The 14,424-nt window shown below is 44.6% G+C and overlaps 1 protein-coding gene across 21 annotated transcripts in view; it reads left to right on the top strand.

Moving 5' to 3' along the window:
• Positions 1 to 14,424, top strand: part of AFDN (afadin, adherens junction formation factor) — a 647,761-nt gene that overhangs the window by 217,763 nt on the left and 415,574 nt on the right. The gene's annotated exons all lie outside the window — the stretch shown is intronic.

Genomic DNA, 14,424 nt, shown 5'->3' with positions numbered 1-14,424 from the left:
ATAATAGGATGTGGACACTGTCTAAGTTTTCTTAAAGCCCGCCAAACACTCACTCCTAGCTCTGGTCCCGCAGCATCGCCTCACTCCTGCCGCTGTTGGCAGCGACTCGGCCTCCTGGGACTCCGCTCCACCGCAGCTCCCCCATTTAAGTTGCATTTGGATTTTAAGACACACTCCCATTTTCTCCCCCCAAGTTTTGGGGGAAAAAAGTGCGTTTTATATTCTGAAAAATACGACAATTTGGGAAAGGCCAGATGGTGTGGTCGTGATGCTGTCGACCAGTCAAATGTACGGTTGACCGCATACAGTTTTCACGTTAATGTTCATTCTATTGCTGTGCTTTTTTTTTTTTTTTTTTTTATGCTTTACAACTGCACCTTCTGGCCCTAGGGTAAGGCCGCACAGTGGTTGTCATGTGGCCATGACTCAGCAAAAAACTGGAAAGGGTAATTTTTTGGATTGTTTAACATTCAATCACTTGATTTTTCAGAGGAACGGCAGTTGCACTTGTAGCATTGTGCACCCATTGTAATGGTCATGTAGTTTTGCAGTTAAAACTGCTTTTAATCTGTAAAATTACAAGCACTTTAGTTTTCAGTCTTGCTATGGATGCCCTGTGTGGTTTTGCCTAAAGAGCTCGTTCAGATGAGTGTACTTGTGCTATCCGTAGTAAAAATCAGACTGCACACGGACCAATGTTATTGAATAGGGTTGTTCAAATGAGTGTGTCTCATAGGGCCCGAGCATCCATGTGAAAACAAATCGCAGCAGGTACTATTCTTGTCCTTATTTCCGATGACTCTCCTATTCTAGACTATGGATGTGCAAAAAGTATGTCACCCCTAAAAATTCTACTTCAGCGTGTGTGTATAGAAAAGTCATACCAGTACTTAGAATTGATTTGCAACTAAAACATCAAAATGTACTTTATTTTATATGCAAGTAAGGGTGCTGCGGTGCAACATTGGTGTGGCCAAAGGCTTTCTCAACACTGACTGACTGCTGTGAGATTTTCAAAATAGACTATTTCATCTGTGTTGACATTGGTATTCCATCTGTCATTTTTCATTCGCTCATCTGAACCCCTGCCTTGGGATACCCTTAAAGCGTAACCGTTGTTTTAAGTTTTATTTAGTGAATTAATAGTACACCTGAAAATAACCAACTTTGTAGTATATCTTATAAGAAAAAATGTGCTGCTTTCTCTAACAGGATTGATCAGTCAAAATTCTCAATTTTGGGTAAAAATGTGTATTCAGTGACGACACTTTCCCTTTACTGAGATAAGGGGGTTTTACACATAGCGATATCGCTATAACGTCACCGATTTTGTGACGTTATAGCGATATTGCTAGCGATATCGCTATGTGTGATACTTACCTCCGACCGGCTCCCCCGCTGTCCATCGCTGATCACGCGAGAATGTCCGGCTCCATTTCTCGTCGGGCGCTTCCTGCTGGCGCCGACGAGCGACGCGTGGAGGCGGGCGGGAGGATGTCAGGATCTCTGTGTGTGAAAGGTGAGTATCTTGCGCTGCGTCGCTGCTGCATCGCTGTGAGGTCTGCCTGTGTGACAGCTCACTAGCGATCATTTAGCGATGCACCAGCGATCCTGACCGGGTCGGATCGCTGGTTGGATCGCTGGTGCATCGCTAAATGTAAAGGGGCCTATAGGAGATGGCAGCTGTTGCTAATGAGATTCTATGGAGATAGTAAGGAGAGGAGGAAGAGGATCTCTGTCTCTAGCTCCTATCTACATAGAATCATATCAGCACCAGCTGCCATCTCCTCTCTCTGTAATGGGAAAGTATCTTCACTGAATACACCTTTTACCTCAGAATTGAACATTTTGATAATGACTGACTTTTTGGCAGAGAAAGAAGAGTACTAAAACAAGATTTTTGTGGAAAAAAAATAAACATTTTCAATATGACGACCTAATGTTATTAAATTCTATGTAGTACCACCCATGGATACAGTCCTTGAGTTTCAAAAATGGTGTCATATGTGAGGGTTTCTATTGTTTAAGCATCTTAGGTCCCTGCAAATGCTAGATAGTGCCTGTCATCTTTCAGCCAAATTTGTGTTCCAAAATTTAAATATTGGTCCTTCTGTTCCGAGCTCTGCCGTTGGTCCAAACTGAACTTGTCACTACATGTGGGGTATCGCCACACTTGTAAGAAAGTGGGTAACAAACTATGGGATCCACTTTTTGGTGTTATCGCTTGCGAAAAGTGAAAAAGTTGAGGCTAAAGCAACTTTTAAGAGGTAAAATTTAACTTTTTTTTTCTTTATTCCACTCTGTATTAATTCCTGTGTAGCACCTGAAGGGTAAAAACAGTTTCCTGACAACAGTTTTACAGTATTTGAGGAGCTGTTTTTAAAATGATATAACTTGTGGGAGTTTTCAATATATAGAATCCTCAAAGTCCATTTAAGTCTGACTAGGCCCCTAAAGAAACAGGCTATGTAAATTGTTGAAAAATTCAGGGAAATAAAGTATTTAGTCAGCCACCAATTATGCAAGTTCTCCCGCTTAAAATGATTAGAGGCCTGTAAGTGACATCATCGGTAGACCACAACTATGAGAGTAAAAATGAGAAAACAAATCCAGAAAATCACCTTGTCTGATTTGGCAAGATTTATTTTGCAAATTATGGTGGATAATAACTATTTGGTCATTAACAAAAGTTAATCTCAATATTTTGTTATATATCCTTTGTTGGCAATGAGAGGTCAAACGTTTTCTGTAATTCTTCACAAGGTTGGCACACACTGTTGGTGGTATGTTGGCCCATTCCTCCATGCAGATCTCCTCTAGAGCAGTGATGTTTTGGGCCTGTCGCTGGACAACACGGACTTTCAAATTCCTCCAAAGGTTGTCTATGGAGTTGAGATCTGGAGACTAGCTAGGCCACTCCAGGGCCTTAATATAGTTCTTACAAAGCGACTCCTTCGTTGCCCTGATGGTGTGCTTGGGATCATTATCATGCTGAAAGACCCATCCACGTTTCATCTTCAATGCCCCATTCATTCTTTCATGTACACAGATCAGTCGTCCTGGTCCCTTTGCAGAGAAACAGCCCCAAAGCATGATATTGCCCCCCCCATGCTTCAGAGTACAGTTGTGGCCAAAAGTATTGACACCCCTGCAATTCTGTGAGATAATACTCAGTTTCTTCCTGAAAATGATTGCAAACACAAATTCTTTGGTATTCTATTCATTTAATTTGTCTTAAATGAAAAAAGACAAAAAGAATTGTCCTAAAGCCAAATTGGATATAATTCCACACCAAACATAAAAAAGAGGGTGGACAAAAGTATAGGCACTGTCCGAAAAATCATGCGATGCTTCTCTAATTCGTGTGATTAACAGCACCTGTAACTTACCTGTGGCACCTAACAGGTGTTGGCAATAACTAAATCACACTTGCAGCCAGTTGACATGGATTAAAGTTGTCTCAACCTCTGTCCTGTGTCCTTGTATGTACCACATTGAGCATGCAGAAAAGAAAGAAGACCAAAGAACTGTCTGAGGACTTGAGAAACCAAATTGTGAGGAAGCATGAGCAATCTCAAGGCTACAAGTCCATCTCCAAAGACCTGAATGTTCCTGTGTCTACCGTGCGCAGTGTCATCAAGAAGTTTAAAGCCCATGGCACTGTGGCTAACCTCCCTAGATGTGGATGGAAAAGAAAAATTGACAAGAGATTTCAACGCAAGATTGTGCGGATGTTGGATAAAGAACCTCGACTAACATCCAAACAAGTTCAAGCTGCCCTGCAGTCCGAGGGTACAACAATGTCAACCTGTACTATCCATCGGCATCTGAATGAAAAGGGACTGTATGGTAGGAGACCCAAGAAGACCCCACTTCTTACCCCGAGACATAAAAAAGCCAGGCTGGAATTTGCCAAAACTTACCTGAAAAAGCCTAAAACATTTTGGAAGAATGTTCTCTGGTCAGATGAGACAAAAGTAGAGCTTTTTGGGCAGAGGCATCAACATAGAGTTTACAGGAGAAAAAGAGGCATTCAAAGAAAAGATCACGGTCCCTACAGTCAAACATGGCGGAGGTTCCCTGATGTTTTGGGGTTGCTTTGCTGCCTCTGGCACTGGACTGCTTGTCTGTGTGCATGGCATTATGAAGTCTGAAGACTACCAGCACATTTTGCAGCATAATGTAGGGCCCAGTGTGAGAAAACTGAGTCTCCCTCAGAGGTCATGGGTCTTCCAGCAGGGCAATGACCCAAAACACACTTCAAAAAGCACTAGAAAATGGTTTGAGAGAAAGCACTGGAGACTTCTAAGGTGGCCAGCAATGAGTCCAGACCTGAATCCCATAGAACACCTGTAGAGAGATCTAAAAATGGCAGTTTGGAGAAGGCACCCTTCAAATATCAGGGACCTGGAGCAGTTTGCCAAAGAAGAATGGTCTAAAATTCCAGCAGAGCATTGTAAGAAACTCATTGATGGTTACCGGAAGCGGTTGGTCGCATTTATTTTGGCTAAAGGTTGTGCAACCAAGTATTAGGCTGAGGGTGCCTATACTTTTGTCTGGCCCATTTTTGGAGTTTTGTGTGAAATGATCAATGTTTTGCTTTTTGCTTCATTCTCTTTTGTGTTTTTTCATTTAAGACAAATTAAATGAAGATAATAATACCAAAGAATTTGTGTTTGCAATCATTTTCAGGAAGAAACTGCGTATTATCTGACATAATTGCAGGGGTGTCAGTACTTTTGGCCACATCTGTAGGTATGGTGTTCTTTGGATGCAACTCTGCATTCTGTCTCCTCCAAACACGGAGTTTTATTTCTACCAACAGTTCTACTTTAGTTTCATCAAACCATATGACATTCTCCCAATACTCTTCTGGATAATCCAAATGCACTCTAGCAAACTTCAGACGGGCCCGGACATATACTGGCATAAGCAGGGGACACGTCTGGCACTGCAGGATCTGAGTCCTTGGCAGCGTAGTGTGTTACTGATGGTAGCCTTTGTTACGGTTGTCCCAGCTCTATGCTCGTGTGGTTCTGGGATTTTTGCTCACCATTATTGTGATAATTTTGACCCAAAGAGGTGAGATCTTGCCTGGAACCCCAGATTGAGGGAGATTATCAGTGGTCTTGTATGTCTTCCATTTTCTTATTATTGCTCCCACAGTTGATTCCATCACACCAAGCTGCTTGCCTATGTCAGATTCAGTCGTCTTAAGGTACTGTCACACTAAGCGATATCGCTAGCAATATTGCTATAACTTGTGACGTTATAGCGATATTGCTAGCGACATCGCTGTGTCTGATACTTACCTATGACCCGCTGGTTATCGCTGATCGCGCGAGAACGTCCTGGACCGCTTCTCGTCGTCAGCTTCCTGCAGCTCTTCCTGTGGAGAGAGGAGCGACGACCGTGGACGCAGGCGGGAGGACGTCAGGATCGCCTAGTGTGACAGGTAAGTAGCGACCCCCGTCCCCAGCGATGTTGCTTGTGAGATCTGCCTGTGTGGCAGCTCACTAACGACCACTTAGCGATGTACCAGCGATCCTGACCGCGTCATATCGCTGGTCGGGATCGCTGGTACATCGCTAAGTGTGACAGTACCTTTAGCCAGGTGCAGGGCTACAATTTTGTTTCTGGTGTCCTTCGACAGCTCTTTGGTCTTCACCATAGTGGAGTTTGGAGTGTGACTGTTTGAGGTTGTAGACAGGTGTCTTTTACACTGATAACAAGTTCAAACAGGTGCCTTATCTACAGGTAATGAGTGGAGGACAGAGGAGCCTCTTAAAAAAGAAGTTACAGGTCTGTGAGACTCAGAAATCGTGCATGTTTTTAGGTGACCAAATACTTATTTTCCACCATAATTTGCAAAATAAATCTTGCTAAATCAGACAAGGTGATTTTCTGGTTTAAGGATATAAAGATTTAAAGTTTGACAATTGCGTTTATTTATTTTTCAAAAGTTCCACAAAAATTGCGATATTTTCACAAATAAAGGCAAAAAAAAGTGTCCTGAATCTAACACACTCATGAAGTGCAATATGTCACAAGAAAACCGTATCAGAATCAGTGGGATCCGTTGAAGTGTTCCATAATTATTACCTCATAAGGTGACAGTGGGTCGGATTTCTAAAATTTGGCCTGATCATTAAGGTCAAAATTAGCTATCTTGAAGGGGTTAACAGGGGTGTGAAGACCAAAGTATAATATAAATACTATAGTATAATTTATATTATACTTTCGTGTGTACATATATAGAATATGTATATCAATTTATGTTTCACCAATCATGCTATTTTATTGGCCTGTGTATGTCATGTGGCTGTTCAATCTGAACTGTGTACATACATTCCTACTATATATTCTACTATACAGGTTATTTTTAAAGCGCCTATATACTAGTATCTGTGTGTGTGCGCGCACGCGCGCTTATATGCATGTATAAATAACCTCTTTTAAATTGATTTGATATATATCAAATCCCTCCGCCTCTTTCCTACTGTGCAGCGTCATAGGAATCGTCAGCTCATCACTAATTGCTGTGGGATTTGAGGGAGAGCCGCAGAGAACTACTGTGCATGCCCAAGATTCCCAGCCCCGCAGTGTGAATAAATTAGTAGAGACAGCGGGGCGGGATCTCGGGCTGCGCGTCCACGCAGGCACGATAAGGAAGGCATCATGTGGGGTGTGGCCTAGTGCTCGATGTGAGCAGACGACTCCTGTGACCTCTCTGCTGTATATCTTCATTTATTTTGCTTAAAGTCCCTCTGGAGTGCTGATAAGGATCCCAGCAGGTGGAGGAGAAGAGTGAAGACAGACCCTGACAACACTGCTGTGTTGTGGTGACCCAAGGTCATGGGATAAAGATGGCAGCAAGATGCCTGGACAGCAGCTGGGAGCCGGGCTGGAGCTGACAGCGAGGAAGCTGCTGAAAAGGCAGATGAAGCAAATGCCTCCTATGCACTCGAGATAGCAGCCAAATTGGAGAAGTTTGCGAGGCTGGAAGGAACATCAAAAGTGATGTTTGAAGGGGGAGAAGGGGAGACCAAGGAGAAAGAGAAGGAAGACTCAGAGGCTGATTCGGTACATGAGTGGTTAATGGGTGAGGATGAACGGCGGGAAAAAGAGTGTTGAGCAGGAAGACATGGAGGAGACTGTTATAGGGGAGCCTACATTGAAAGATGTATATGACTTGGTTAAATTCTGTAAGACTGCACTAACAACCCTTGCACAGAGAGTTGATGGGGTTAAAGAAGAAATGTCCAGCATGAAGGCAGCCATAAATAAAGCTGATGCCAGGGTGGGGGCAGTGGAGGAGAGAGTGAGTGTGCTGGAAGACCAACTTGCTAAAATGCAGAAGTCTCACACTCAGTGCCTGCAGAGATGTGCTGCCCTGGCTGATAAAAACGATGACTTGGAACGCTCAAGGCGGAATAATGTGAGATTAGTGGGCATCCCCAAGAAGGCAGAAGGAACTGATCCTATAGCATTTATTGAGGACTGGCCCCGCACTAAAATTGGCACTGATAACTTGACCAAACTTTATGCGGTGGAGAGAGCGCACCGCGTCCCCATGAGACCCCACCCGCCGGGATCCCCCCCCGTACTATCCTCGATAGTTTCCTTAATTATAGAGACAGGGATATTATACTAAGGAAAGCAAGAACGGCCAAAGATCTGTGCTTTAATGGCCAAAAGATTTCCATTTATCCTGATTACTCAGCCGAGGTGCAAAAGCAGAGGATGCAATATGGTGCAGTGAAGAAAAGACTGAGAGACTTGGCTTTGGCTTACTCTACCTTATATCCAGCAAAGCTCAGGGTTCTGGCCCTGGGAACAGTGCATTTTTTTCCAAACACCGGAGGAGGCCGTGAAATGGCTTGACTTAAACAACAAGCGGCTCCAGGCGGATAAGAACAGAGAGAAGTGAGCGGAGTAAAATGCCGTGTGGAGTCGTGTCGTTTTCTGATGAGGAGAAACTAAAAGACGGTGCTGTTATATGAAGGTTTCTGGTTCCTGCATATTAATTGATTTTAACTATGGAGGGACTGATTGTAATAATATCTATATGCGGAGGAGGTGTGGGAGAGTTTTAGATAGATAGTGGTTCAGAGGTAACGTTTATAGGGTAGCTAGACATTGGAGTACCCACTCTCTGGTAAGAGAGGGAAAATACAACTGGGAGAACTGTTATGGTTTGCTGGGTTACTGTATATGGGGGGGGAGAGGGGTTAATTGTTTAGGGAAGAGTTTTATTGCATACGGGGAGCTCCAAAATATTTTCGAGGGTCATAGAATTGTATGATGGGTTATAGAATTAAAATCCTTAGTTGTAATGTAAGAGGACTGTGAGAGGGAACACGAAGAACGGCGATCATGGAATATGCTAGGAAGAGGAGGCCGGATATTCTATGCCTCCAGGAGACTCACTTATTACCGGAAAAGGTGGAGGTGTTGAAGAGGAGGTGGATTGGGAGAGCATATCATTCCACATATTCTTCATATGCTAGAGGGGTCTCTTTATTAATAGGAGGCTCTACGCCATTTGAAGAAATTGAAAGCCATGTTGATAGTGAAGGGCAGTATATTTTTGTTGTTTGTAAAATCTATGGGCAAGCACTATGTATAGTAGCTATGTACATACCACCACCATATAGCGGGAAAAAGTTATGGAATTATTTAAGCGGGGTACGGGACAACCATTACTTATTGGTGATTTAATAATGTTATAGATGAGGGGTGGGATAGACATAAACAGAGTGCAGGTAAAAGCATTAGGAATTCGATGGCATTTGCGAATTATATTAGAGATTGGAACGATGGACCTGTGGAGAGTGAGAAATGAGAATGCGGTGTGCTACTCTTGCTATTCCGCGAGGCATGGGTCTCTCTCACGAATAGATATGGCACTGGGACATGAACTAATGACACAACTGGTCTGTGGAGTGGAATACCTCCCAAGTGTGATTTCGGACCATAAGCCTATAAAATTGTCTATTAGACGGATGGGGGGGAGATTGGGAAGGGAGTTGGTTGGAAGTTGAACCCAGTGTGGTTGGAATATATTGATATGAAAATTATAAAGGAAGAATTGGAGGAGTATTGGCAGATTAATGAAGGGAGTGCTGATAGTCGGGTAATGTGGGACGCTATGAAAGCGGTCCTAAGGGGTCTTTTGTTTCGAGAGATTTCCATGTGTAGGTCGAAATCTCAACTAGAAGACAGGAAAATAATAGAAACCTTAGAGAGGGTGAGAGGGACATGGTACTGGACCCATCAGCAGAAAATCAGAGTAGGCTAAGGGGTGCACAGGAAGAGGTTAATAAGGTGTGTTATGAATGGGTCACCGAGGAGGAGAGCGCAATAGGCTGTGCCATCAGAACACGAGAGAGGTTGGTCGCTCAGCGGATTGCAGGCCCCTGATCTTAACAACACAACTAGCTGTAGCCGTGGATCGTTCCTACGTTGCCCTAGACACCTCGTCACAGCCAGAGAACTAACTAAGCCTAAAGACAGGTGAAATCTAAACTGCCCGGAGCAGGTCCCCAAAGGAATAGACAGCCCCGAAACATATATTGTTGGTGAGACAAGATGAAGCACAAACACAGACAGAAAATAGACGGAGCAAATGATGGGGCCCACACTGACTAGATAGGACAGGACAGAAAAGGCACTGTCTGCAATGACGCAAAAACCTTAATAATTCCAACACGACTGATGTACAAAAATACTGAGGTTAGAACAACCTCACCCCCACTATATCAGCACTCAGGTGTGACCTGGCAGCTAGCAACAGGCTAATACAGCAGGGGACTGAGCAAACAAACACAAGATACAAAAATACAGGGCAGGAGCCAGCAGCCCCAGGGGGAGCAAGCTGACCCCTGACAGCAAGGCAAAAACAGATGCAAAGTGTTAAGCAAATGACAGCTGAAAAAATGCAGGATCAGACAGCAGACACAAATCCTCAGTAAACAAAGAAAGGAGTATCACCGGCAGTCACTGAGAGAAGTCTGCTCGCTTATGTAGTCCCAGTTACTACCACCACTCCTCCAATTATCTTCTGCAGCTGTTGGGATAACATCATGTTGACCAGCACCACTACCAGCAGTATCCACTAGAGGGAGCCTTGCCTCAAAAGTCGGATCAAGAGAGCTCACAACAAAGGTGAATCTGAGGAAAGCAAAGAGGAGGAGGGCCTTCCAGAAAATACAATTTTATGATGATGAAAAAGTGGGGCATCTTTTGTCAGTGGTGGTAGTGGCGCAAAGGGAATCATCATGTATATAAATTGAAGACTGATGAGGGATGGGAGGTGGGGGACACAGAGTGTATTTTGGAGGAATTTAGACAATTCTATAATCAGTTATATTCTTCGGGATCGGGGGACTCATTTGGGGACATAGAGGGTTTTCTTCAGGAAGCAGGGCTCCCGAGGATTAGAGACACTGACAGGGGGAGACTGGAGGTGCCCATAACAAAAGAAGAGATAGAAATGGCTATTACATCTATGGCTAATAATAGATGCCCGGGGGCAGATGGTATCCCTAGTGAAATTTACAAACCATTAATTGAGATGGTAACACCCAGACTGCAAAAGGTTTTTGAAGAGGCTCTTCGGGAGGGTGAATTACCGGCGTCCATGAGGGAGGCGGTGGTGGTGGTCATTCCGAAAGAGGGAAGAGATCCGGGGTTGGCAGAATCTTATGCTACTGAGCAATTTATTAGCCATTAACAACTTTTCATTGTCTGTAATGGTGGGATCAAAAAACGATAATCCCACCAACTCTGCATTCAAATACCACAAATGGTTCGAAAATTTGGTCAGGGCTATTTCTGCAATGTTGTTGTCACATTCTTTATAGTCTAACAGACTATGCAAAATACCTAAATCTTAAAATACCTCAATTTGGATTTTTTCAAACTTTGAGCGACGAGCGGCACGGGTTAACGTCGTTTGATCGAGCTCAAATTTTGGCTCTCTCAATATCTGGAAAGGGGAATCGTTTTGTGGGGTCCAGACGAACAAGATTCTGACATTTTTTCCCCCCATATGAGATCCGGTCACCCTAGTGGACACCTTGGGTGGAGAGAAGATGACCCTGAACTTAGGTTACACCATGCATTATTTGCTGCTCTTTTATGTAATGGGGGGAGGGGAGGGGAAGGGAGGGAGGGAATTTGTGAAACTAATGACCATTGTTAATATTTTCATGGTGATTTTTGTTTTATTGTTTTGTACCTTGAATTTGGTTAAATAAAAATGTATCTGATTTAAAAAAAAAAAAAAAAAAAAAAACATCATGTGATGTCGGTGGACTGGTAGCGCTAACTGCGCATGCCCAAGAAAAGAGATTAAAGCGCAGTCACCAGGAAAATAAATGAACGCTAAGGAGGCAGCGCCAAGAGGAAAGGAGGAAATGACTGGTGGGTGTGAGGCGTCTGTGTCCTGGGGGAAAAACCTGCCCCCCGGGCAAACTACAGGTATGACGGACAAATTATAAAAACGATTCTCTTTGGGGTGAAAAGGACGTCAAATAGAAGAGCCACCTTGACAGAATGCAGCATTAGTGCTGCACAAGGTGGCTTTTAGTTAATAACACCTGGGGGGGTGACAGGTTCCCTTTAACTCCTTCCCTACATTTAGAGACACATAGCGGGTACTGTGTTTTCTAGGAGGAATAACCGGCCATGACAGCTACTAAAAAGGATAGCAAGGAATCGGGGAAAAATAAATGTCCCATCTGTACGGCCAACCTGCCCAAGACCTGGCAGATTTACCTCTGTGAGGCCAGTACAGCAAAAATTGTCAAGAGGAACAAGCTTCCCTAATGGACAATATGAGGTCCATCATAAGGCAGGAAGTCCAGGCTTCTATCTCGAGCCTAGCATATCCCCAGACCTCACAGTCAGAACCTCAGGGGTCTCGGAAGAGACAGAGAGAGTCTGATATATCCTCGGAAGACGATGTTTCAGAGGGTTCCGACCAGGAAGATTGGGAAACCCTTATCGAGCCACCTGAAGGGGGAAAACGGTACTTCTTTTCATCCGATGACACGGATTAACTCCTCCGTGCAGTGCAGCATACGATGCAAGTAGAGGAAATCCTGAATGCCCGCACTATTCAGGATGAAATGTTCGGCGGCCTACGTTCTCAAATGAGTAAAGTGTTCCCGGTAAATGACCAAATCCGCGCCATGATCCTGAAATAATCGGAAGACGCCGAAAAGAGACTGGTGATCCCGAAAGACTTCAGACTATGTCTACCCTTTGATTTGGAAGATGTCAAGACCTGGGGGAGGTTCTCAAAATTGATGTTCCCGTGGCTAAGGTGGCGAGAAGGACATCTAGCCCGTTTGAAGACTCCTCCAGCCTGAAAGAGCCTATGGATCGGAGAGCAGATGGACTTCTGAAGAGGACCTGGAAGACTTCGACTGCCATAATACGGGCCAACATTGCTGCGACATCAGTGGCCTGCTCTATGCACCTTTGGGTGGATGACTTGGAAGAGTATTTAAGAGCCAAGACTCCCAGAGACAAATCGCTGCCCCTCCTAAAGCTAACGGCCAGGTTCATGGCTGGCTCCTCGGCTGAGTCAGTACGATTTGCAGTCAGGAACAGGTCATTATCCAACGCAGCTAGGAGGGTTTAAAACTTGGTCAGGGGACACCCAATCTAAGAATAAGCTGTGCGCCATCCCCTTCTCAGGGGGTAAGGTGTTTGGGCCCATTCTAGACGACATCCTAGGAAAGGCTTCAGATAAAAAGAAAGGGTTTCCGAAAGAGAAGCCAAAGAAGTACCAGCCCTTTCGTAGGCCCCGGCCTAGTCAGAGTTCAGACTACAATGGAAAGGGGAAAACTGGTAGATGGAGTTACCCCAAAGGAGGGAAGGGTAGAGACTCCATCTTTTGAGGCTCAGGCTCAAGCTCCCGTAGGAAATGACGCCATCAGAATAAGGGGTCAGCTAAGGGTTTCCTTGGAGCCTGGGAAAAGGTAGCTCAAACTCCATGGGTCTTGCAGACAGTCTCCCAGGGTTACAAAATAGTTTGCCCCTCTACCTCCAGAAAGATTTGTGTAATAACCATCCCCTCCCTTCCCTTGACCTCCTCAATGTGGTCGGACATCCAGGACCTCCTGAGAATTGGAGCTATAGTCCCGGTTCCCGCTCAGGAGAAGGGCAGAGGCCATTACTCAAGCCTCTTCTCGATTTAAAAAAAAAAAAAAAAAAGCCTTCCGGAGAAACCCGGACATTAATAAATCTGAAGCCCCTAAACAAACCACATCAAATACAAGAGGTTCAAGATGGAGTCCATAAGATCCACAATACCCCTAACAGACAGGGACATGGCGATGTGCACTTTGTATTTGAAAAGTGCATACTATCACGTCCCGGTTCACGAATCCTACCAGAAATATGAGGTTTGCCCTGAGAGGCCCAGAAGAGGTCAGTCACTTCCAGTTTCGGTGCCTTCCCTTCGGCCTAGCCTCAGCTCAGAGTGTTTACCAAAATAATGGTAGAAGTAGTCGCCTATCGGATAAGTCGCAACATCACAATTATACCTTATTTAAACGACATCTTAATAGGGGCCAATTCCAAAGAACAGCTCAAGGACAATTGTCAGATGTTAATCTCCACGCTGCAGAATCTAGGATGCGTCATAAGCTGGGAAAAGTCTAACTTGGCCTCAGAACCCAGGACAAAATTCCTAGGGGTCTTGCTAGACTCCCACCTAAGAACATCCTTGTTACCAAAAGACAAAGGGGATAGTAGAAAGGATTCACCACTTCACAAGAAGCCGTTGCTCTATCAGAGAAGCAATGAATATTCTGGGACTGATGACATACTGCATCCCCTGTGTGAGATGGAGTCAGTTCCACGCTCGGGAACTGCAGAGGGAGGTCCTTGCATCATGGGACAGAAGTCAGTTCTCGCTGGACAAAGGAATGCCCCTATCCTTGCAGGTGAAGAAGTCTCTGCATTGGTGGACGGTCATGAGAAACCTCCAGACCGGCGTTCCGTGGATTCTCTCCCCGTGCGTCATCATCATCACCGACGCAAGTCAGCTAGGCTGGGGCGGTCGCATGGAAGGGAGATACTTCCAAGGAGAGTGGAGCCCAGTGATAAGAGCCAAGTCATCGAACTTCAGAGAATTATATGCAGTGTGGAAAGTGTTTCTTCAGGTTCGGGCCCTGGTTAAAGGCAAGCACATAAAGATCTTATCTGAGAACACAATGGCGGTAGCATTTCTACGTCACCAAGGAGATCCAAGGCATCTGGCACTTCAGCAGCTGGCAAAGCGGATGTTCACATGGGCAGAGAAATCTGTCCTATCCGTCTTGGCAGTACATCTAGAGGAAGCCAACAACCAGGTGGCGAATTTTCTGAGCAGGAAGAAAGCATCCTCCACAGAATGGGAATTGAACA

Source organism: Dendrobates tinctorius, unplaced genomic scaffold (genome assembly GCF_039654945.1).
Source record: "Dendrobates tinctorius isolate UK_male_01 unplaced genomic scaffold, ASM3965494v1 ptg000181l, whole genome shotgun sequence".
Lineage (NCBI taxonomy): Eukaryota > Metazoa > Chordata > Amphibia > Anura > Dendrobatidae > Dendrobates > Dendrobates tinctorius.
This window is presented reverse-complemented; position numbering and strand designations above follow the sequence as displayed.